Raw genomic sequence first — 21,985 nt, 5'->3', positions numbered from 1 at the left:
GGTGGCAGAGAGGAGAAGGCTGCAGAAGGGGTGTCGAAGGGAGGAGAAGGGTCGATTTGAACTTGGACTATCTACTTATAGTCCCCAGAGGCTTCCTGCCTTTCGGGGCGGACCCTGTACCTGGTTCCAAGTGATTGGACTTGTCCCAATCACTTGGTTCGATATTCTCCAATGCTGGAGCGATTCCTTGATCGATGGGCGGTCTTGGGGTGATCGTTCACCTCCCTTTGTGTAGGCTCCTGTTGGCGCCAAAAAGTCTGGGTTGTCTTTGTGTGTCTAAATTGTTGCACATTGTTCCCGGGGATTGCTCATTACTATTCAGATGGCTGGTGTTTTGTTGTGCTGATGGTTGCTGGTATCAGTCTTGTCTGGCCTTCCCAGAGGTGAATACACAGCCAACCTGCAGCTGCTTGTTTTAGTCCTGTTGGCTGATTTTCCCATCAGCCTTTGCCATTCGCCATTTTAAATATGGGTTAGCCATTCTAAATCGGGAGTTAGCCATTTTAACTGCACTTTGATTGTCGCGATTGTGGGGTGTTGGGGGGGGGGAGGGGGGGTCATCTTTGATGGCGCCAGAAGACCCTGCCTTTGGCCCTGTCTTCTTTCTCCAAACCATGCACCGTGATGTCAGGAAGGGTGTGAATGAAGCACAGGATGAGCATTGCGTTCTGTCTCACACTCTCCTCCCAGTGCCTCAGCCAGACCCTAGCAACACTCTGGAGTAAACCCCCCTCCACCCCAAAAAAATCAGGAAACAAAGATGAGAGGGGGTTACAGCCCCCACGTGGGAGACTGGAACTAAAACAAAACATCAAAGGAGACTTAACCATGCACACTAAAATGTCATTCCTGGGGGTGCTGATGCAGCCCAATCCCCCCCAACCCCCTCCCCCCCCGATGTTAAATCGACAACTTTGTAAACCCTCCACTATACATCTCACATGCTGCTTCAGCAGAGGGGAGAATTTTACAGATCAAACACCTCGAGGACTGGATTTGTGACGTGCCCCAGGTGAAAGTCCATCCATTTGCCTCGCTGGTCCCACCAAGGTTAGCTGCTGGCTGACCCTGACCCTCCGAGGAAGTCATTCCTGTCCCTCAGCGCCAGCCCCTGCTGACGGTTCAAGACCAGAGAATGAGAGCTGTCAAAGTAAGTTTTCATTGAGCGCTAAGCACGGTGGCTACCTCTTCCTGGCTGTTGATCTCGAGTCATCCTGTCCCCAGGTACCTGAGAGGCCATCATTTCCCCGTGTCAACTGGCCAAGCCCGCTCCTGTTCTGTTCCTCCTCCTCCTCCTCTGGAGCTGTTAGTTTCCAGGTGATTGGAGGCCAACTCTGGATCCCTCCCCCATGCTCTCTGTGCTCATTTCCCGGACAGAGAGAGAGAGAGAGAGAGCAGATACCTCTGTCCGAGACCAAGGGCACGTGCTGTATGGATGTGAAGCAGCTCTGGAGGCCGACCTTGGAGGATGACCTCTTCCTTAAGTGAGGACAATTGGATAGAAAGATGGAGATCAGAGGACGTGCACGGCTAAGAGGAAGAGGGAGACCCACAAGATAGATTGGTGGCAGGAAGGATGTGTTGGACTAGGCTAAAGAATTGAGCCTTGGCGGTGGGGATGGGTTGGCACGGGGGGAGGGGGGGGGGGTGATACAGCAATAAGATGTCATTGTCCGCTCCACGGTTTGCCTTTCCTGTCCTGCCAAGGTCATTAAACCGCTTTCTGCATCGAATCCGTGATCATGGACCCCACTCTCCTGCGCCTGATCCGATGGGAAGGCTCCAATTCACTTTCACTGCCAGATTTCCTGGCTTCTCTCAGAAGTGTACAGCTTCCGCCTGGGGGGGTCTCTGCAGACTGCAGAATCACGCCCAGGGAGGCCTCAGTAAAACCACGTGTCCAAATAGTCTCCTGCCCACTTGTTCTGCCCTGCTCCCAACTCCAAACTTCAGGAATTTCAGATATCCATTGATCTCCTTGATAATCTTGGAGATGAAATGGGCTCACGCGGGTCATCCTCACTCCTGCTCATGTTGATTGGTGGAGGACTGGGAATGTGGCAAGGCAGTGGTTGGGTTAACCAGTTGTGTTGGGCTTGGGTTAACCAGTAGAATCAAGGCACTTGCCTCGAGGTTTGCCATGTGTTTCTGAATCCTCATACCCCCAATGCAGCGCACACTGAGATCCTGGCCATTGTCCCTGCAGGACCGAGGCGTCGTTCCTCCCTGTTGCTGTGTCCTCAGTTTGTGCTCACGAGTTTCCCCAGAGGCCTTCCCAACAGTCTGGGCAAGGCTCTTACCATTGTTGACATTGGCCAAGACATCTCGCTTGCTTACTGGCGTTTGGCAAGAGGACTGGGGGAAGGTGGGGGGGCGGGGGGGAGGGGAGGGGGAGGCGTGGGGAGGGGAGGGGGGGAGGCGGGGGTGGTCAGGTGAGAAAGTCACCAGTTATATTTGTCTGTTAACTTGGGAAATGAGATTTCACGTGTGCGGTGATTTATTTTTAACTCAACCCTTTGTGGTCCTTCTGAATGAATGGCTGACATCCCAAACAGCAAGTGCAAGGGGGATTTGGAGAGACTGACTAAAACAAACATTTGACAGCGCGTCTCTTTGAAAAGACTTCAGGTCGGTCTAATATTGTCATGTCAATCAAACTCTCCCATGACAGCCCCCCCCTATCAAATATCACGTGGACCACATGGTGGGGAGTGGGGGGGAGGGGGGGGGGGTGAATACAATGGTCTGCCACAAATGGGTCCTCAGCACAATGCAGGCTCCAATCCCAAAATCGCAGGCCGAAAAACAAGCCCCTTCCCCGAAAACGGGAGGGGAAACGCCACAGGAGACTCCCAAGTTATTGATAAGACCTCCAAAGATTGGGTGTGTCAGTGTAGAAACCGGCGGAACACCGGTTTATTCGCCGTACAGCAACCTCTCCACTCCCCGAAGGGCGCCTTCCCCGACCCGCAGTCAGGCCGGGGCTTATATCCCGAGAGGCTCCCCTTGTTTCGGGGGAAGCCCCGCCCGTTTATCGGGGAAGTTCGGATCCCCAGGAGTTCACGGGGAACCGGATGGTGCGACCTCCGAGGGAGGTCACAACAGTGAGGAAGGGGACCACTTGACTGTCGAGTGCTGGTCTGTGTCCACGGACACTCTTGTGTCCCGCAAAGGTAAAGTGGCCATCGTCCCTGGTGACCACGGGCTGCTTTCCCCTTTGAGGGGGCGAGCTGACCGGTGGTGATTTAACCTGAGAATCGCCACACCGTGGGCGAGGGGCGAGGTTGAGAGGGGGGGGGGTGGCAATTGGATACAGAAACAAGGTCCTTGATCAATCTTCGAATGCCTCCCCCAGCGTCTGATTGAGACCGAATTGAGAGGCAGCCAAACTAAACTGAACAGTGAGATCTCTTATGACTGGAGCCCCTATCAGGGGAGCGGGGAAAAAAAACACATGGAGTAAATATTTTGCTTCTTGCTTCCAATCGCAGTGTTGCCGCGGTGGGGTCAAAGTTCGTGCAGTGCAGCTGTGAAAAACAGGACCCAGTCCTTTTCAGCTTGCTAACAATCTCGCTGTGTGGGTGGGGAGGGGGGGAGTGTTTGGACCTGACACAAACATCAGAGTAAATAAAAGTTCTATAATTGGATGTATACTGAGCTGGGCTGTGGTGAGTTCTCTCCCCCCCACACCCCGAGCTCCCAGTAGAATTTGAGGTTTGTCCAAGGTCAGCATTTGTTTTCATCTCAAGATGTTGCCCGTCCCTCTTGGCACACTTTCCACAGTCATCAGTTTGTTTCTGGGGCGTTTCCTCCATCAGCGGCGGAGGCTATTCCTCACCGACGTCCTGTCATACTGGGCAGCAGCCCTGTGCCAGGTGTTGTGTTGTGCTGCTTCGGATAACATGGGCTGCTACTTGATGCAGTCTTAACTAAAGGATGCTCCAGCCTCTGAAATGAGTTCACCGTGTTTGTTTGAACTATTAACACCGTTCTCAAATGAGTTCAATTCGCTGCTAATCTAACTGCAGTAACTCCGTCTAACTGTAGCAGCTTGCTCTAAGCTACGTGCTGGGGCGTGATGCTGCTGATCAACCCTGTCTAACTCTCTAGATGTCTGTCTGTGGAAAGAGGCAGGGTGTGAGTGCCTCGGCCCTTTTCTAGTGTTTATGTCATGCCCCCTTGTGGTGATGCCACCTCGGAGTGTCCTGACTGCCCATTGGTTGAGTTCATTGGTTGCATGTTTGCAAATGTATTCATTTGCATATCATGACACCAGGGATCCAGAACGTGCTCCACATGTCCCTTTGCATTGATGGTACGACCAAGTCATCCATGTACTGGATTGAGGGGACATCGTCCCCCCTCCCCTCCCCCCATCAGATTGCTTTGTACAAAAACTACTTGCCCGTGGGTGTCACCAAATTCAGTTTCGAAAGACTGAAGGAATAGGGCCACTTCCTCTCATTGGGTAAAGGGATTGAAGTGACCTTCCAGCTGTATTCCTTTTGTGTTCATTGCACTCCGAGGCGAACCCATGCTTCAAACTCAGCAGGCAGCCATGTTTGAACTAACTTTATTGTCACCTCACGAGTAGTACAGGGATAGCAGCAGGGTGAGTGGCTTTGCAGCGTACAATCACACAGAGCCCTGTTCAAACATTTGAAGCTCCTTGTTCGGTTCAGGGAGAATGCATCGGTCTTGGACCGGGAAACAGTTCATGTTCCCCGGGATGAGAGAGGCCGAAAGAGCTCATTGAGGAGGGGGGATGGAGGAGGAAGAGGCTGACCTTGAGGTTGTTCACGTCTCAGTGTGTGATCGGTGGTCAGACCCCATGCTGCCAGCTTTACCCCATGGAGCGTAGGTCCCAGAATAACAGATAAAAAGCAGACATCACTGACGACTTGAATTGGAGAACAAAGAACAAAGAGAAGTGCAGCACAGGAACAGGCCCTTCGGCCCTCCAGGCCCATGCCGACCATGCTGCCCAACTAAACTACAATCTTCTACACTTCCTGGGTCCGTATCCCTCTATTCCCATCCTATTCATGTATTTGTCAAGATGCCCCTTAAATGTCACTATCACCCTGCTTCCACCACCTCCTCCGGTAGCGAGTTCCAGGCACCCACTACCCTCTGTGTAAAAAACTTGCCTCATACATCTCCTCTAAACCTTGCCCCTCGCACCTTAAACCTATGCCCCCTAGTAATTGACCCCTCTACCCTGGGGAAAAGCCTCTGACTATCCACTCTGTCGATGCCCCTCATAATTTTGTAGACCTCTATCAGGTCGCCCCTCAACCTCCTTCGTTCCAGTGAGAACAAACCGAGTTTGTTCAATAGCTCCTTATAGCTAATGCCCTCCATACCAGGCAATATTCTGGTAAATCTCTTCTGCACCCTCTCTAAAGCCTCCACATCCTTCTGGTAGTGTGGCGACCAGAATTGAACACTATACTCCAAGTGTGGCCTAACTAAGATTCTATACAGCTGCAACATGACTTGCCAATTCTTATATTCAATGCCCCGGCCAATGAAGGCATGCATGCCGTATGCCTTCTTGACTACCTTCTCCACCTGTATGGCCCCTTTCAGTGACCTGTGGACCTGTACACCTAGATCTCTCTGACTTTCAATACTCTTGAGGGTTCTACCATTCACTGTATATTCCCTACCTGCATCAGACCTTCCAAAATGCATTACCTCACATTTGTCCGGATTAAACTCCATCTGCCATCTCTCCGCCCAAGGCTCCAAACAATCTAAATCCTGCTGTACCCTCTGACAGTCCTCATCGCTATCCGCAATTCCACCAACCTTTGTGTCATCTGCAAACTTACTAATCAGACCAGTTACATTTTCCTCCAAATCATTTACATACACTATGAACAGCAAAGGTCCCAGCACTGATCCCTGCGGAACACCACTAGTCACAGCCCTCCAATTAGAAAAGCACCCTTCCATTGCTACTCTCTGCCTTCTATGACCTAGCCAGTTCTGTATCCATCTTGCCAGCTCACCCCTGATCCCGTGTGACTTCACCTTTTGTACCAGTCTGCCATGAGGGACCTTGTTAAAGGCCTTACTGAAGTCCATATAGACAACATCCACTGCCCTACCTGCATCAATCATCTTTGTGACCTCCTCGAGATACTCTATCAATTTAGTGACAAACGACCTCCCCTTCATAAAACCATGCTGCCTCTCACTAATACCAGGAGAAACTATCTCCTTCTCTCAGGAAAGTCCAGAAGGTTAAAATTGGAGCTGACCCATTCAGGGATGATGTCAGAAAGACTTCCTTCACGCCAAGGCAAATGAAAAGCTGAAACTCTCACCCCGCCAACATTCTGAAGAGCTCTTTGCAAATTTCAAAACTGAGTGTGGTGAGATGCCTGTGGGCTGTATGATTGTCGGAAGGTGTGCGACCTCCAGCCAGCAGGTGGTGGTATAGACAGCCCCTGCGGTCGCTAGACTAAGGTCATGTGACCCGTGACTCTGCTATAAAGGGAGACACATTCGGCTATCTTCAGAAGAAGATTGAGAGGGTAATAAGACCTACATGAGAATGGTCAGTGCTGGGTGCAAGTTCGAGAGGAGTAGTTAGCAGACTCCATGATAACGTGCTCTGTATCAGATTGCTATTTTACCACACAGTAAACGATTCTGGTTTGGACAAGTCGCAGTGTTCGGTGGATTCCTTTGTGATGCACAAAGGGCCAACCACTGAGGTTGCACAATATTTACCGAGGGGAGGTGTTGAAGGCTGTGCAGGGGGGAAAATCAGGTTGATGGAATTAAAATACAACAACATTCCCATCAATAAACAATAACCTCCTGAAGTAACCATAGAGCATACCTACAGTGCAGACGGAGGCCATTCGGCCCTTGGAAAGAGCACCCTACTTAAGCCCACACCTCCACCCTATCCCCGTAACCCAGTAACCCCACCCCACCTTTTTGGACACTAAGGGCAATCTATCGCGGCCGATCCACGTAACCCGCACATCTCTGGACTGTGGGAGGAAACCGGAGCACCCGGAGGAAACTCAGGCCAACACGGGGAGAACCTGCAGACTCCACACAGACAGCGACCCAAGCCGGGAATCGAACCTGGGACCCTGGAGCTGTGAAGCAGCTGTGCTAACCTTGTTCTCCTTGGAGATGAAGAGGCTCAGACGACATTTGATAGAGATGTTCAAAATCATGAGGGGGCCAGGCAGAGTAGATCGTGAGCACCTGCTACCGCTGGGACAGGGGATCGAGAAGGAGAGGGCAGCGATTTGAGAAAAAGCTTTTTCACAAAGCGGGTGGTTGGGGTGTGGTACGGGCTGCCTGGAGGTATGGTGGAGGCAGGTTCAATCGAGGCATTCAAGGGGGCATGGGATGATTACTTTACTGCGCTGGGCTACGGGGACAAGGCAGGGGAAATGGCACCAAGTCATGATGCTCATTTGGGGAGCTGGCACAGACATGATGTAGCGAATGGCCTCCCTCTGCCCCGTAACAGTTATGTGGTAGATAGAAAACAAACTCTTGCCAATGACACAGGAGCTTGCAGCATGGGATCACTGACTGAGCAGTCCGGAATCACCAAGATAGCCCTCTTGAGATGAAACCAACGTGGAAAATATCTCTGAAAATGTCAAAGTATCGGGGCGACAAAATCAGAAGCTACCAGGGTGACGAGGACCCCTCGTCACACCCATCAGCTCCATTGGCCGGACAATTCTACAAAGTGTGCACAGTTTTCAAACATGACGGTAACTTATTGGAAAATTCTAAAACCTCTTCAAACCTTTCAAGTATTTAAATGATCGATTGGAAAATTCTCGAAACCATTCATATTTCTGGAATATGAACTTGACCTTCTGGAATATTGTAGGAAGCATTCACATCCTCGGAATGTGTGGTTACCATGAGAATCTCCTGATTATTGTCTCGGCGAAACTCTCATTGCTTCACTTAATGAGGGACACAACCGGTGATTCTAGTTGTGTTATTATTCAATGATATTTAATTTTTTTGGATATGATATTCTAAATTCCGGCTAGCGTGAAAGGTGTGTACAGAAGTCTTTTGAAAAAGTCATTTGGTGTTTCAACGTCTAAGTTGCCACGTATCAATATTCTGCTATCCATTAAGCTTCTGGCACCTTCCATCAAATTCCTGTGTCTCTCCGGCTTGCCAAGGGAAGAGTGCAGAATCCCTTTCCGAACAGGGAGATTTTCACCGTTTTTTAATAACAATCTTTATTGTCACAAGCAGGCTTACATTAACACTGCAACAAAGTCACTGTGAAAATCCCCTAGTCGGCACCTGTTCGGGTACAGAGGGAGAATTCAGAATGTCCAATTCACCTAACAGGCACGTTTTTCCTGGACTTGTGGGAGGAAACCGGAGCGCCCGGAGGAAACCCACACAGACACGGGGAGAACGTGCTGACTCCCCACAGACAGTGACCCAAGCCGGGAATCGAACCTGGGACCCTGGCGCTGTGAAGCGACAGTGATAACCACTGTGCTACAGTGACCCAGTTTTACCATTCAGTTAGATCACGGCTTATCTGGTTCTTGAGTCCAAAGGCAGGAAAGAGCGAGGAGGGTGAGGGAAATGGGTGGCGATCCAATTCGCTTCCCGAGTACAGAGTGAAGTGTTGGAGTGAAGGTGAGAATCGAACGGCACTCTGTTTTACTCTCTGTCCTCCCTCACAGGGTAAATCTGACATGAATACTGAGTGTTGTGAACTGGCAGCAAATGGTCACTAGACGAGAGATACTGTCACTGAAATGGGTGGTGTCTCCTGCAATCATGCCTATCGCAGCATCTTCTAATCTCGCTCAGAGTGCAGGGACATTGGCAGAAGTGTTAATGCACTGTTTACAGCCAAAGATAAAGGAATTAGGGAAATTATACTGCAGAGAGGATTTCCTTGAAGTCATCGAAGCTTCCTTTCGTTGTTCTCCACGTCAGCCCTGCTCCTTATACGTGAGAATGTCAGTGTAGGCATTATTAACTTGTTCACTTCCAAGGGATTGACAGGGACTTCGGGGCTTTACAAATTCCCAGAGTGTTCAGCAAGTTTATTCAAGTGTACAGTGTCCTGTTGTGTAATTTGGAATAACACAAGCTGCCACTTGATGCAGTTTTGAGTAAAAGATTGAAGTGAGTTCAATGTGTTTTATTGAACTATTAGCACAGTTCTCAATCAGTTCGTCTCTCTGCTAATCTAAATGTAGTAACTCAGTCTAACTGAACCAGCCTTGCTCTAAGCCACGTGCTGGGGTGTGATGCTGAGGATACACCCTGTCTCACTCTGTAGATGTTGGTCTGTGGAAAGAGGCGGGGTGTGAGTGCCTCATCCCTTTTATAGTGAGATACCACCCCTCAGTGTCCTGACTGCTCATTGGTCGTGTCCTATTCTATGTGTTCATTAGCTGCATGTTTGCATATCATGACATACGGTACGTTCCCGAGCATCGAGTTTGATTCTCTTGTGACCAGCATGAGACCGACGGGGTTGGAGCAATCAGTCTTACCCAATACGAGCACCCCCCCACCCCCCCACCCCACTCCCGCCCCCATGCTAAGCGAGCGGGGAGCACCAGGGCATCCATGATTGAGATCTGTATTCCCCTGGAGGCTTCACTCTGGCTGAATGAGCACCAGAACGGATCCATTTGCCACCTCGAAGTGATTGAAATGCTGGCAAACCCAGCCTCTCAGTCCTGGCGTTCTCGTGCTTTAAAACGTCTGCCCCAACATGCTTCCGGCAACTTCCGTCTACTTTCCTCTGAGTCAACACTCAGGTTTAACCAATGGAGCACCAATCGACCGTGAACAGACTCGCACAGCCAAACACAGAACCATTAGATGGTGCAGGGAAAGGAAAGTGTCAAAAAACCCAGAGACCCTGGACGAGGTGAAAAATGAAAATCGCTTATTGTCACAAGTAGGCTTCAATGAAGTTACTGTGAAAAGCCCCTAGTCGCCACATTCCGGCGCCTGTTCGGGGAGGCTGGTATGGGAATTGAACCCGTGCTGCTGGCCTGCCTTGGTCTGCTTTAAAAGCCAGCGATTTAGCCCTGTGCTAAACAGATGAGAGGTGAGGGTCCGCTCGCCCCACTTGCAGCGAATTCTTTACACCTTTCCTCTTCAATTGACTATGCCGTGGACATGAAGGCTGTTTCCTGCCATCCCTCGCCTCCCCCTGCCATGTCCCACCCTGTCTCAGAGGAGATCTTTGACCTCTTTCAGCAACGTGCCTGGAAAGCTTTGCAGAAAAGAAAACGCAAACCCAGCATTCGAGCGATTCCTTATTCTTCATTGTAAGTGGCCATTTTAATTTAGTGACGCTGAACAGAGGGGGAGGTACATCAGAGGCAAGAGCGGTCACCGTTTCACATGCACTGAAGGTCCGAGCTGGCTTACCGTAGCCAGGTGACCTCTGCCACGACTGGAAGTAACCGTATTACATTGGGTACCAGTGAAGGTGGAGCACAAGACGCCTGTGGTCGCCACTACACCTACATTTTGTACAGGTTATTTTCAGTCCTGGAGGGTCAGTCAGAGAACAGCGGCACGACAGAGGTGGGAAGCACTGACGTGGAGTTTGAGCAAAGACCTGCTGTGCCAATGTCTGTTTCCATCAGAGCCTCTTCCCGCTGGGAGGAGTGTGAAGAGTTCATTGTGTTAGGTTGGATGTGGGTATCCGGTCTACAGGAGGTGTACCTACCCTGGATAAACCTGGCTGGTCTGGATCATCTGATTGGCTGGATCAAATTACCCCCCCCCTTCTCGCTCTCTCTCAAATTCTCAATTGGTATCCAGAATTTCTAAACTTTCTGTCGAAGGAACCCGAGCAAAACTCCAACTTTCCTTTTTCAGGTGTTGCCATGCTTGGCGCCTTGCCCTTTGCCAGTTGTGATGTGTAACGGAGTGCATGGTTTATCAAAGTGTTCACTGTGAGCTGCACAACCCGACCTGTGGGTCAACCCATGTGACACACCTTGCCCGTAGCTTGTTCAGTCATCCTGGAAGTGCAGCCTCTCAGCAAGGTGTCACTCATAGTCCAGTGGGGATCTCTGAGTCACAGGGTTCTGTGTCCAATCCCCACTCCTCAGATTTCCACGTCATCTCAAAGCCGCCACATTGGGTCCAAGGCCAGGTTGGATGCTGCACTGCTGGAGGTGCTGCTTTTCCCCATGAACACAGGCCGAGTCTGCCCTCTGGAGAGGGTGCGGAAGGCCCTACGTGGCAGTGTTGAAGAAGAGCAGGGCACCTTGCCAACATTGGTCACTCGAGCAACAGCTATGAATATCTGATGTGTCGATGACAGCTTCTGGGGTCTTGCCATGCATGGACTGCTTGTCATTCTGTCTGTATTGCAGCTGGGTGCAGAGGTTTCCAGCTCAGGTTTGTGATATGGTCCTGGACCCCTCACTGTTCTACTCCTTGTTCCTGTCACGTTCAAGCCTGTTCCTCAATGCTGCGAACATTGACCCTCCCTCTGTACGCCTGGGTACAGTGTTCGGTGACCTTTAACCCTGATGAAGCCTATCTCCTGCAGTGACACCTCCAGCTCGCTGGCATCAATGGGAGGGAGCAATTGGTCCCAAAGGTGCACCTTTCATGGCGAGCTCCGATTCCCACGCTCGGATTGTGTTGTACTGGAAAACCTCCTGTCTGCCACGCAGGCGGGAGAATGCTCCAGCCCCACCACCTGAGCAGGGGGGCATGGCTATGCCCCCTCGTTTGGTGGCTGCGGTAACAATATCGATTCGGAACATGAAGGTTTGAGGTGCGAGCATCAAGAGATTGCGGACCGTTTGTGCTGTGTTGCCCTGGCTACTGGCTTCTGCTGGGCAGGGAGCAGGGATGACGACCCGGTCACAAGCTTTGACAAGCAGAGACCCGGGAAATGACCGACAGCACTTTGCACATGCGGACGTTACCACCATTTCTGGTGAGGTGTTCGTCACCCTCCGCCCAAGATTGAATCTGCCCACCCAACAATTCTTCTGACCCGGGTTACATCATCAGATCCCAAACGGCAAGCCGGTCTGTTTCAGGAGGACATATTATTGTTGGCCCAGCCCCTCCCTGCACTCCCCCCGGGCCTCCTCCCTTCCCAAACCTCTGGATCCACCAAGGGGAAAGTCAATAAATGGAATTCTTTTAAAGAAGGAGGCCATTCGGCCCATCGAGTCTGCACCGGCCCTTGGAAAGAGCCGATCGCCTCCACCCTATCCCCGTTATCCCCGTAACCCAGTAGCCCCACCTAATGTTTTTGGACACTAAGGGGAAATTGATCACGGCCAGTCCACCCAACCGCACATCTTTGGACTGTGGGAGGAAACCGGAGCACCCGGAGGAAATCCACGCACACACGGGGTGGGGGGGGGGGGGGGTGGGAGAGAGCGTGCAGACCTGACCTGTCCCGCGTCTGGGCAGGCATAAGGAATGCTGGACTCTGTGAGATTCCCGTCACCTTCCAGCCACGATAGCATTCCGTGAGCAGAATGCCCTGCGGGCCCTGGCGGCAGCGGTGTAGTCGGGGTTGGCCCTGCCTCAGGGATGAGCAGGAGGTGTTATCTCTGCTGTCCTTTCACACTCTGCAGTGTGTCGCTGATGACTGGAATGTGCTGTGGGTTTGCATTGCAGAGTCACCATGGGCCGGCAGAGGAATTCTGCAGTAGATCTCTCCGGAAGATACCGGAGGCGAAGCTATCCGTTGTCAAGGGGAACAGCAGGATATATCCTAATAAGAGTATAGTGGAGTGGCATCTCGCAGAGTCTCCAACCCCACTGACACCAGCGTGCTGCATGGTTTCTGTCTCCAGAATCACTTGGAGGACAGATAAATCTCTGGACAGCTCGCCTGTCGCAGCGGCTAACATCGGCGCTTGTACGAAACATCGGGCCCTCAGTCAGAGAACCTTTACTGATTCCAAACCTCCCTCCAAGGCCACACCAGCGGCCATGTGTGGCAAATCAATGCACCAGGGGGCGTGTGTCTGAAAATGCCCCAGGGTGACGGGTCGCCACACAAACCCACTGCCCAGCGACCAATCCCTCACTCCCCACGCCAGGGCATCCAGGGAGGGGAGTGAGGCAGGGCACCCAGTTCTCTTCTTCCTCGGGGCAGCAGTGGGGTGGGGAGGGTGGGGGTCAGAATGAAACTCCGGCTCAGGAATGACCATTGTCACCCCACTGGTGTACCCCACCTGGTATGAAACTTGCATCTGTGTGTCGGGGGGGCCACATGTGAGTGATTGCCGTGGGATCTGGCCGTTCCTGACTTGGGGAAGTATGACAGCCTGACTCCTCGGTGCTTCCCCCGCCCCCAGGACAGAGTTACACATTTCCTTGCAGCCATCCCGGAAGAACCATTTGCCGAGGTTGTGGCCTTACTTTCCTTTGGCCATACTCGATCAGGTCCAGTTGTGAGCAACTTTCAGAAACCGACCCAACTAGGAGTTCTCTGCTTCCTCCCCGCAAACCCTTCAGCCACGGGAGTTTATCCCTGATCCTGACACCTCCATCCTTCCGCGTATGGCCCACAAGTTCTGCCGAATGAGGCCTTTCACTCTGTCCCCCGCCACCTGCTCCACTGATAGGAAAAACAGGCAAGCAGATGAGGGAGAAAGGAATGGATAGACAGAATCCTGAGAGTGCATAAGGAGATCATTCAGCCCACCGAGCCTCTAAAACAGCACCCTTACCTGAGCCCACTCCTCCGCCCTATCCCTGTAACCCAGGCACCCCCAACTAACCTCTGGACACTTAAGGGGAAATTTTTCTCGTGGCCAATCCGCCTAACCTGCACATCTTTGGACTTGTGGGAGGAAACCGGAGCACCCGGAGGAGACCCACGCCGACACGGGGAGAACGTGCAGACTCCGCACCGACAGTCACCCGAGGCCGGAATCGAACCCGGGTCCCTGGCGCTGTGAGGCAGCAGTGCTAACCACTGTGCCAACGTGCTGCCCACTTTCACATGATCAGCACAAGAAAGGTTCAAGTGGAAATCTTCCAACCTTGTTGTGTCTTTCATCCTGATCGCAATGGACTTAATCTGGCTTTCAACCCATGACTAAAGTGCAGATTAAATGCCCTCAGACAGAAGCACTCACATTCTGCCTCTCTCACGCAGGGCCACCCAATGGCTGAAGCAGGCTAGATTCCTGCATGCTTCGTAACCGAAGATGTGATCAGATGGTTTTGAAGAAGGTCAAGGGAAGTTCTCCCCGGTGCGCTGAATAATATTCACTTGTCAATCAACACCACGAAGAATAGACTTGCTGGTCATGTCCACGTTGTGACGTTTTTCCCCTGAATGGGACCTGCCTGCCACCATTTCTGATCCATTTTTGATTGCCCTTGAACTGAGTGAGGGCATTTAGGAGAGGAACGCATTATTATGGGGCTGGAGCTGTATGGAGGCCAGACCAGGTAAAGATGGCCGATTTCCTTCCCGAAAAGGCATGAGTTTTTCCAACAATCGATGACCGTCGGTCAGCAATGTTCCAGATTTCTGAATTAAATTGCACCAGCTGCCTGGTGGGATTTGAACCCGTGTCCCCAGAACATGAGGCTGGGCCTCTGGGGGACGATTACAGTGGTGTAACCACTACACCATCATCTTGCTTGACGCACAAATGGACTGGCCCTTTTCCAATTGTACAAAAGGTGCTTGACTGGTTGGGAAGTGCTTTGGGATGTCCTGACCATGGTGAAAGGGCTTCTTTATCTCCCACAGTGTCAGGTGAAGAGTGCAACAAGGAGGCTTATCTGAAGCACTCATGCCCAGAACGGAAAGGATGGATTGAAAGGCCCGCTGCCCTGGAGCAAATTCAAAGCATTTCTCTACGCACGCCAAACAAGTTGAAGACTGTAATAGTCTCCTCCAAATGTACCTGAGCCACCTGGGACATTGTACAGGATTGAAACGCTCCATGAACGATCAGACCACAAAGAATAGGCCCAGAAATGATCAGTGACTCTTGTCGGGGCCCAGATTCTGAAAGGGCGGCTTGAACAGAGGAGCCTCTCTGGTTCCCTCTGAAATAGGACTGAGGTACCTCTCTGAAAAGAATGGGGTCACCCCCATCGGGACACACACGTGGTCAGACAGGTCACTCACTCATCCTCCTGTGGCATCGCTCAGCAGCAGTGCCCGCGTCCACTGGCTTAAGGTCAGGCCGGCCGGCGAACGTGGAATTCTCCGACCCAGATCTATCGCCGGTTTGAAGAGTGCTGCTGTCAGCTCGTGTCTGAGTCAGTGATCTCCTGTTGAGGGGAAAACTGTCTTTTCACAGCGTTGCAGTCACTTAACAGGAGTGGACACTTCAAGGAGCAGATAGGAAAGATGCTGTGTTATATTTGCTACAAGTGAAATGAAATGAAATGAAAATCGCTTATTGTCACAAGTAGGCTTCTATGAAGTTACTGTGAAGAGCCCCTAGTCGCCACATTACAGCGCCTGTTCGGGGAGGCTGGTACGGGAATTGAACCGTGCTGCTGGCCTGCCTTGTTCTGCTTTCAAAGCCAGCGATTTAGCCCAGTGGACAGGTTGGATGGTCCTGTGTGTGGGAGAATTCGTTCCCAAATATATTTCCCATTCGGGATGCACCGCAAAGGGTCAAAGTGCACTGCAGCAAAGGACATGACTCAAGTTAGAAAATGTCAAAAAGTTTTAACTTAAGAATTCGGAAAAATTTAACCTGGGCTTAGAAAAACCTAGAGGTCTTTTTTTAGGGGGGGGGGTGGAAAGATTAATCTTTTCATTTATGTGGACTGGGAAGGTCTCACGCATTCATAAATCATTTCTTCAAAGGGGGGCGGCAATTGTGCTGCCTAGCCCTGCCGAATCTCAGGCACTAATACTGGGCGGTGATTGCCGAGAAGGTTCAGTGCTGGGGTAGGAAACCGGATACAGTGTGGGTGCGGATGGAGGAAGGGGCAAGTAAGGCGCCTGGGCTATGGGCGCTGGCTACAGCGCCACTCCCATTAGCGCCGTGGAGATATCGAGGAGCCCAGTGCTTCCCAAGATATGGGACACATTTTAAGTTAGGGGCAGGGTCGAAGCTGGCGCCAGTCCGAGAAAACCATCTGTTTGAACCGGCAAAAATAGACGCCGGGTTTCGAGACTGGGAGGAAAAAGGTGCGATCACGTTGAAAGACTTGTGTCTGGAAGTTCGTTTGGCAACATTTGAAGAATTGAGGGGGAAAAGAGCTCCCAAGGAGGGAGGGTTTAGACACACACAGCTACGGGCTTTCGTAAAGAAGACCTTCCCTACCTTCCCAATGTTACCCCCTCCTTCTTTGCTGGAGGAGGTGTCGATGGTGTTGGGGATAGAAGGGGGAGTTACCTCGGATGTTGATGGGAAAATTATGGAAGCAGGATCAGAATCCCTGGATGGAGTGAAGGCCAAATGGGAAGGGGAATTGGGGGAGGTGTTGGAGGAAGGGCTGTGGTGTGAAATCTTACGGAGGGTAAATACCCCGCCCTCATGCGCGAGGTTGTCACGAATACAATCGAAGGTCGCCATGATGCGGAGATGCTGCCGTTGGACTGGGGTGAGCACAATAAAAAGTTTTACAACACCAGGTTAAAGTCCAACAGGATTGTTTCGAATCACTAGCTTTCGGTGCCAATCACCTGAGGAAGGAGCAGCGCTCCGAAAGCTAGTGATTTGAAACAAACCTGTTGGACTTTAACCTGGTGTTGGGAGACTTCTTACTACAATCGAAGGTAGTTTCACAGAACACGTTTGACGCGGTTGAGAATGAGTCGCCTGTTCAAAGGGGTTGAGGACATTTGGGAAAGGTGCGGGAAGGGACCGGCCAATCACGTACACATGTTTTGGTCATGCCTAATATGAGGACGTTCCGGAGCACCTTCTTTAGCACCAGGTCGGCAGCGTTACAACTGGACCTGGAACCCAGTCCCCTGGGAGCCAAATTCGGGGTGTCGGACTTGTCGGAGTTCCAGACAACGGCAGGGGGGCAGATGTCTTAGCCTTTGCCTTGCTGGTGGCAAGGAGGCAGATCCTATTGGGTCAGAGGTCAGTTTCTCCACCCTTTGCCTCAATATGGCTGGTAGACTTAACAGAGTTTCTAAGCCTAGAGAAGGTTAAATTTAGCCGAAGAGGGAACGAGGAGGGTTTCACAAGAGATGGCGTCCGTTCATATCTCACTTCAAGGAATGAAAAGAGGGGGTAGTTAGCTAATTAATTAGTTGATGAATTGTTTTCTTGTTGGGGAAGGGATTGTTAAATGTTAGTTAAATGTGTGTAATGTAAACGATGTTTAAAAATGTTTTTGAAAAAGTTATCAAAAATATTTATTTAAAACATCCTGTGGAAGTGCGGGTAAGTGAGGGAGATTCCCTGGAAGATAATGCGTACTGCACCTTCATTTCAAATGAATGGAAGAGTTTGGGGATTCGAAGATAACCTTTGTTGGCGAGCACCGAATCTGTGAACGATTGAGGCGTGACCAGCCTTGCTCAGGTCTGCCCTCGCTCGCCACGCAAACGGTCAATCCATCGTCCGTCTGGATCAGTGGAGAGTTGGGTGTGAGAATCGGGCTCTCAATAGATTCAAAAGACCCCATACTGCGGAATAATTACCACGGCCTCCATTCAGATCGCTGGCTTTGAAAGCAGACCAAGGCGGGCCAGCAGCACGGTTCAATTCCCGTACAGGCCTCCCCGAACAGGCGCCGGAATGTGGCGACTAGGGGCTTTTCACAGTAACTTCATTGAAGCCTACTCGTGACAATAAGCGATTTTCATTTCATTTCATTTCATGTTAAACTGACTCACCAGTTTCACAGTGAACTCTGGTCGTGTATTTTTAGCATCCATGCCCCCTGGATCGGAGGAAAGCATGTATTTTTAGCAAGGAGGTTTTGTTTACGGAAGAAATGGGGTCTGGAGATTAGGCTGGACGTGCCGGGAAACATTGCAGGCCCTCAGTGACACTGAGTGCACTGTGCAACACAGCATCCCACCCTGGGAGCATGTCTGGTGCCAATGGGGCATCCGTTCCAGCGTGGGGCAACCTTGGAATGGGAGGTGCGGCCTGCTGCGCTGAACCGCAGTACTGCCAGTGGGGGGACTGATCTGCCTCGCTTGTTCAAAGATACGATGATACGGAAGAAGAAAGAATGTCTCGTATTCATATCAAGCTCCTCAAGCTGAGAAACAAACGCCATTGTCCCGAGGTCATGTGGGTTCACTCTCATTCAGGAAGTGAGGTGCGTTGCGGGGTCGGCGGGGTCAGCGGGGCGGGGGAGGGGTTAGGGGGGTAGATGAATGTGTGAATATTGTGTTTTGGCGGTGAGAGACTGGGGAGCGCGGAGGTTTAAAAGGTCGGAGCTTCCTGTCATCGCTGACACTGCTCTGTTTTTTGCCATGACCTCACTTCTGGTGAATACATTAATACCACAGAGCTAATAAGCAGCGGTTAGCACAGTTGCTTCACAGCTCCAGGGTCCCAGGTTCGATCCCCGGCTTGGGTCACTGTCTGTGCGGAGTCTGCACGTTCTCCCCGTGTCTGCGTGGGTTTCCTCCGGGCGCTCCGGTTTCCTCCCACAAGTCCCGAAAGACGTGCTGTTAGGTGAATTGGACATTCTGAATTCTCCCTCTGTGTACCCGAACAGGTGCCGGAATGTGGCAACTAGGGGATTTTCACAGTCACTTCATTGCAGTGTTAATAAAGATTATTATTATTAATTGACGCAGCTTGTGTCACTGGATAAAAGCAAATTACCGCGGATGCTGGAATCTGAAACCAAAAGAGAAAACGCTGGAAAATCTCAGCAGGTCTGGCAGCATCTGGAGGGAGAGAAAAGAGCGAACGTTTTGAGTCCGATGACTCTCTTTGTCAAAGCTCTTTTCTCTCCCTACAGATGCTGCCAGACCTGCTGAGATTTTCCAGCGTTTTCTCTTTTGGTTTCAGATTCCAGCATCCGCAGTAATTTGCTTTTATCCAGTGACACAAGGTGTCTCCTGTCATCGATTGTCAGCTCATTCGAGCTCTCCCTAAGTCTGCTTCACCTGCCGACTTGGTGCTCACTGATTCACCAGAGAATTGGTGCAGCACAGGAGGAATCCATTTGGCCTTTGGTGCTTGTGCTATCCCTCATCCCGGTGAGAGTCTGGGAGAGTTCCAGAGTACAGGGGTATATCTGGAGGGCAGTGTGCTCAATAGCATCCACCGTCCGGTGTTTGGGGTGCTGGATACATTGGTCCAGCAACACCTTCTTTTCAAATCAACTCCACGTCCTTGCCTCCAGAAGGCCATAACACATAGGAGGAGAATTAGGCCACTCGGCCCATCGAGTCTGCTCCCCCATTCAATCATGGCGGATATTGTCTCATCCCCATTCTCCTGCCTTCTCCCCATAACCCCCGATCCCCTTATTAATCCCTATCTCTGTAACAGTTTACAGAACCATAACCCTCTGAGATCTCCAAGACGACATACACAATCCTTCCCTTTACTAGCCGAGATACAAGAGCAGGGGGGTTATGCTGGAATGATGTAAAACGCTGTGTGCAGGATGGAATTACATCAGCGAGAGTACAGAGGAGATTTACCAGGATGCTTCCACCCAGTACAGGAAAGGTACAGCCATGAGGAAAGATTGGATTGGCTGGGGTTGCTCCCATTGGGACGGAGGAGGCTGCGGAGGCGGGGATTTGATTGCGGAGTATAAAATAGTGAGGAGCGGGTGAGTGGGATTGGCCTCTTTACTCCAGCAGAGAGGTCAGTGACTCGGGGGCATCGATTTAAAGTGATTGGTGGAACGGTTAGAGGGGAGGTGAGGAAGTCTCTATTCACCCAGAGGGTGCGAGGGGTCTGGAACTCACTGTCTGAAAGGGCAATGGAGGCCAAAACCCCCTACTCATTTTGGAGGTGCCTGGATGGGCACTTCAAACACTGCAAGCTGCAGAGAAACAGACCAGACTGCTGGGCACGTGGGATGTGGCTGGGTGAAAGGTTTTGTGGCTGACACAGACGTGATAGCCTCTTTATCCTTTGATTCTATTGCTGCACTCCGCCAATTCTCCATTTGAATCTCTTCACCATTGGTCGCTGTGGACCTATCAATAGAATTCTCTCCCAAAACCTCTCCACTTCCCGCTCCCCCCCCGCCCCCCCCCCCCCCACCCCCCACCCCTCCCCATGGTCCTATTACTTTGACAAAGTTTTGGGTCAGCCTGTCCCAATATCTTGTTATGTGGAGCAGCATCAAGTTGTGTTTGATAATGCTGGGACCTGTAACCACACCCTGGGCTGGGGCACAGTTAATTCCAGCCCCCCTTTGTCCCGGAGTAGCAACACAATCGAATTAACCAATCATTCTTAGAAAAACACCCAAGGTCTTCGGCCCTTGGCTGCCCCATAATTACAGTCACCTGGTTTGTAAATTTAAACACAATTACTTTTATTTATCGCAGGAGCTGTAATGAAATATGCGGCAAATACAATTGGTTAACTATTATCTAATTCCGAATCCGCACTTCAACTTGCGCTCACCCTACATACATATACACATATGACAGACAAACACAGAAGGGGAAGAGAGGGGTGAAATAATAAGTAAAAGGACAGTGGGGGGGGGGGCAGGAATCTCGGCCGGTAGCGCCCCCACGCCCACAGATTTCCCAGCGGTGTGGGGTGGCCACAATGGGGAAATCCTATTGGCAGGTGGCGGGAATGGAGATTCCCGCTGCCGAGGAACACGCAGCTGGCGGACCGGAGAATCCCACCCAAAGTCTTTGTTTCGGGTTGCCTCTGAGCAAACTTTCCGCCAAGGCTTTCAGTTCGAGATTTCCCTTTCCAGTCTGTGGCGGTTTTCACTGCAGATTCACTCATTCAGGTTCGCGGTAAGTTCAGAAATACTGCAGCTCACACCATTTCTGGGGAGGGAGAGAGAGTGAGAGAGTGAGAGAGAGAGAGACAGTGAGAGAGTGTGTGAAAATGAAATGAAATGAAAATCTCTTCTTGTCACAAGTAGGCTTCAAATGAAGTTACTGTGAAAAGCCCCTAGTCGCCACATTCTGGCGCCTGTTCGGGGAGGCTGGTACGGGAATTGAACCGTGCTGCTGGCCCGCCTGGGTCTGCTTTCAAAGCCAGCGATTTAGCCCTGTGCTAAACCAGAGACATGACCATTCAGCAACCATGGATCGAAATGATGACGGTAAAAAAAACGAAGGAATGATCAGGAGGCACCCTTACAGACCCAACAATACGTTAACAGCTCTGTCTAAAGGCACGCTGTTTACACACTGACAGTTCTCACCACTCAAGGTGTTGTTCAAGGGGGATGACATTGATGGAACTTTGTTCTGGTGGTTACTCGGGATGGCCAAGGACCGCTCCCCCCTCCCCCCTCACCCATGTGGTTCCTCGCACAGCGAGAGGGAATGTGAACTCAAGGGCAAAGTTCTCTGAGGAAGGTGTCTGCCGCTGAAGAGGGAGGTGAGAAGGAATCTCTGGCATTCTGTTTCGAGGCTGAGGTCCAGTCGAGAGAACGGGGGTTCAGATGGCCTCGCTGCAATGACGCACTTTCACAGCCCTCATTTGCAAAGACAAAAAGGATCAAGTGTTGGGGAAACATTGGCCTGATGGCTGCCCCTTGCTCCCTGCAGGTCCCCGCATCGAGAGAGGACTCCACTTCCTCTGGTCATGCGCCACTCTGAGTTCCCATTGGTGCCCCCAGGCACGGTGACCCTTAATCTGCTGTATTGCCCTTAAAGGGACACTCACCACACCCGCAAAGTTGAGGCCGTGATGAGATTGGCTTTGGTCTTCTGGAACAGCACAGCAGCCTCAAGGGGCTGTATGGCCATCTCCTGCTCCTACATCCAATACTCTTATGTCAGTTTCGTAGCATAGTCCCTTTGACCGAGGATTACGTGGGATCTGTGAGGCACAGAAACAGTCCATTCGGCCCCTCCAGTCCGGTGCTT

This window comes from Scyliorhinus torazame, chromosome 20 (assembly GCF_047496885.1).
Source record: "Scyliorhinus torazame isolate Kashiwa2021f chromosome 20, sScyTor2.1, whole genome shotgun sequence".
NCBI classification, from domain to species: Eukaryota; Metazoa; Chordata; class Chondrichthyes; order Carcharhiniformes; family Scyliorhinidae; genus Scyliorhinus; species Scyliorhinus torazame.
Note: the sequence above shows the minus strand (reverse complement) of the source record.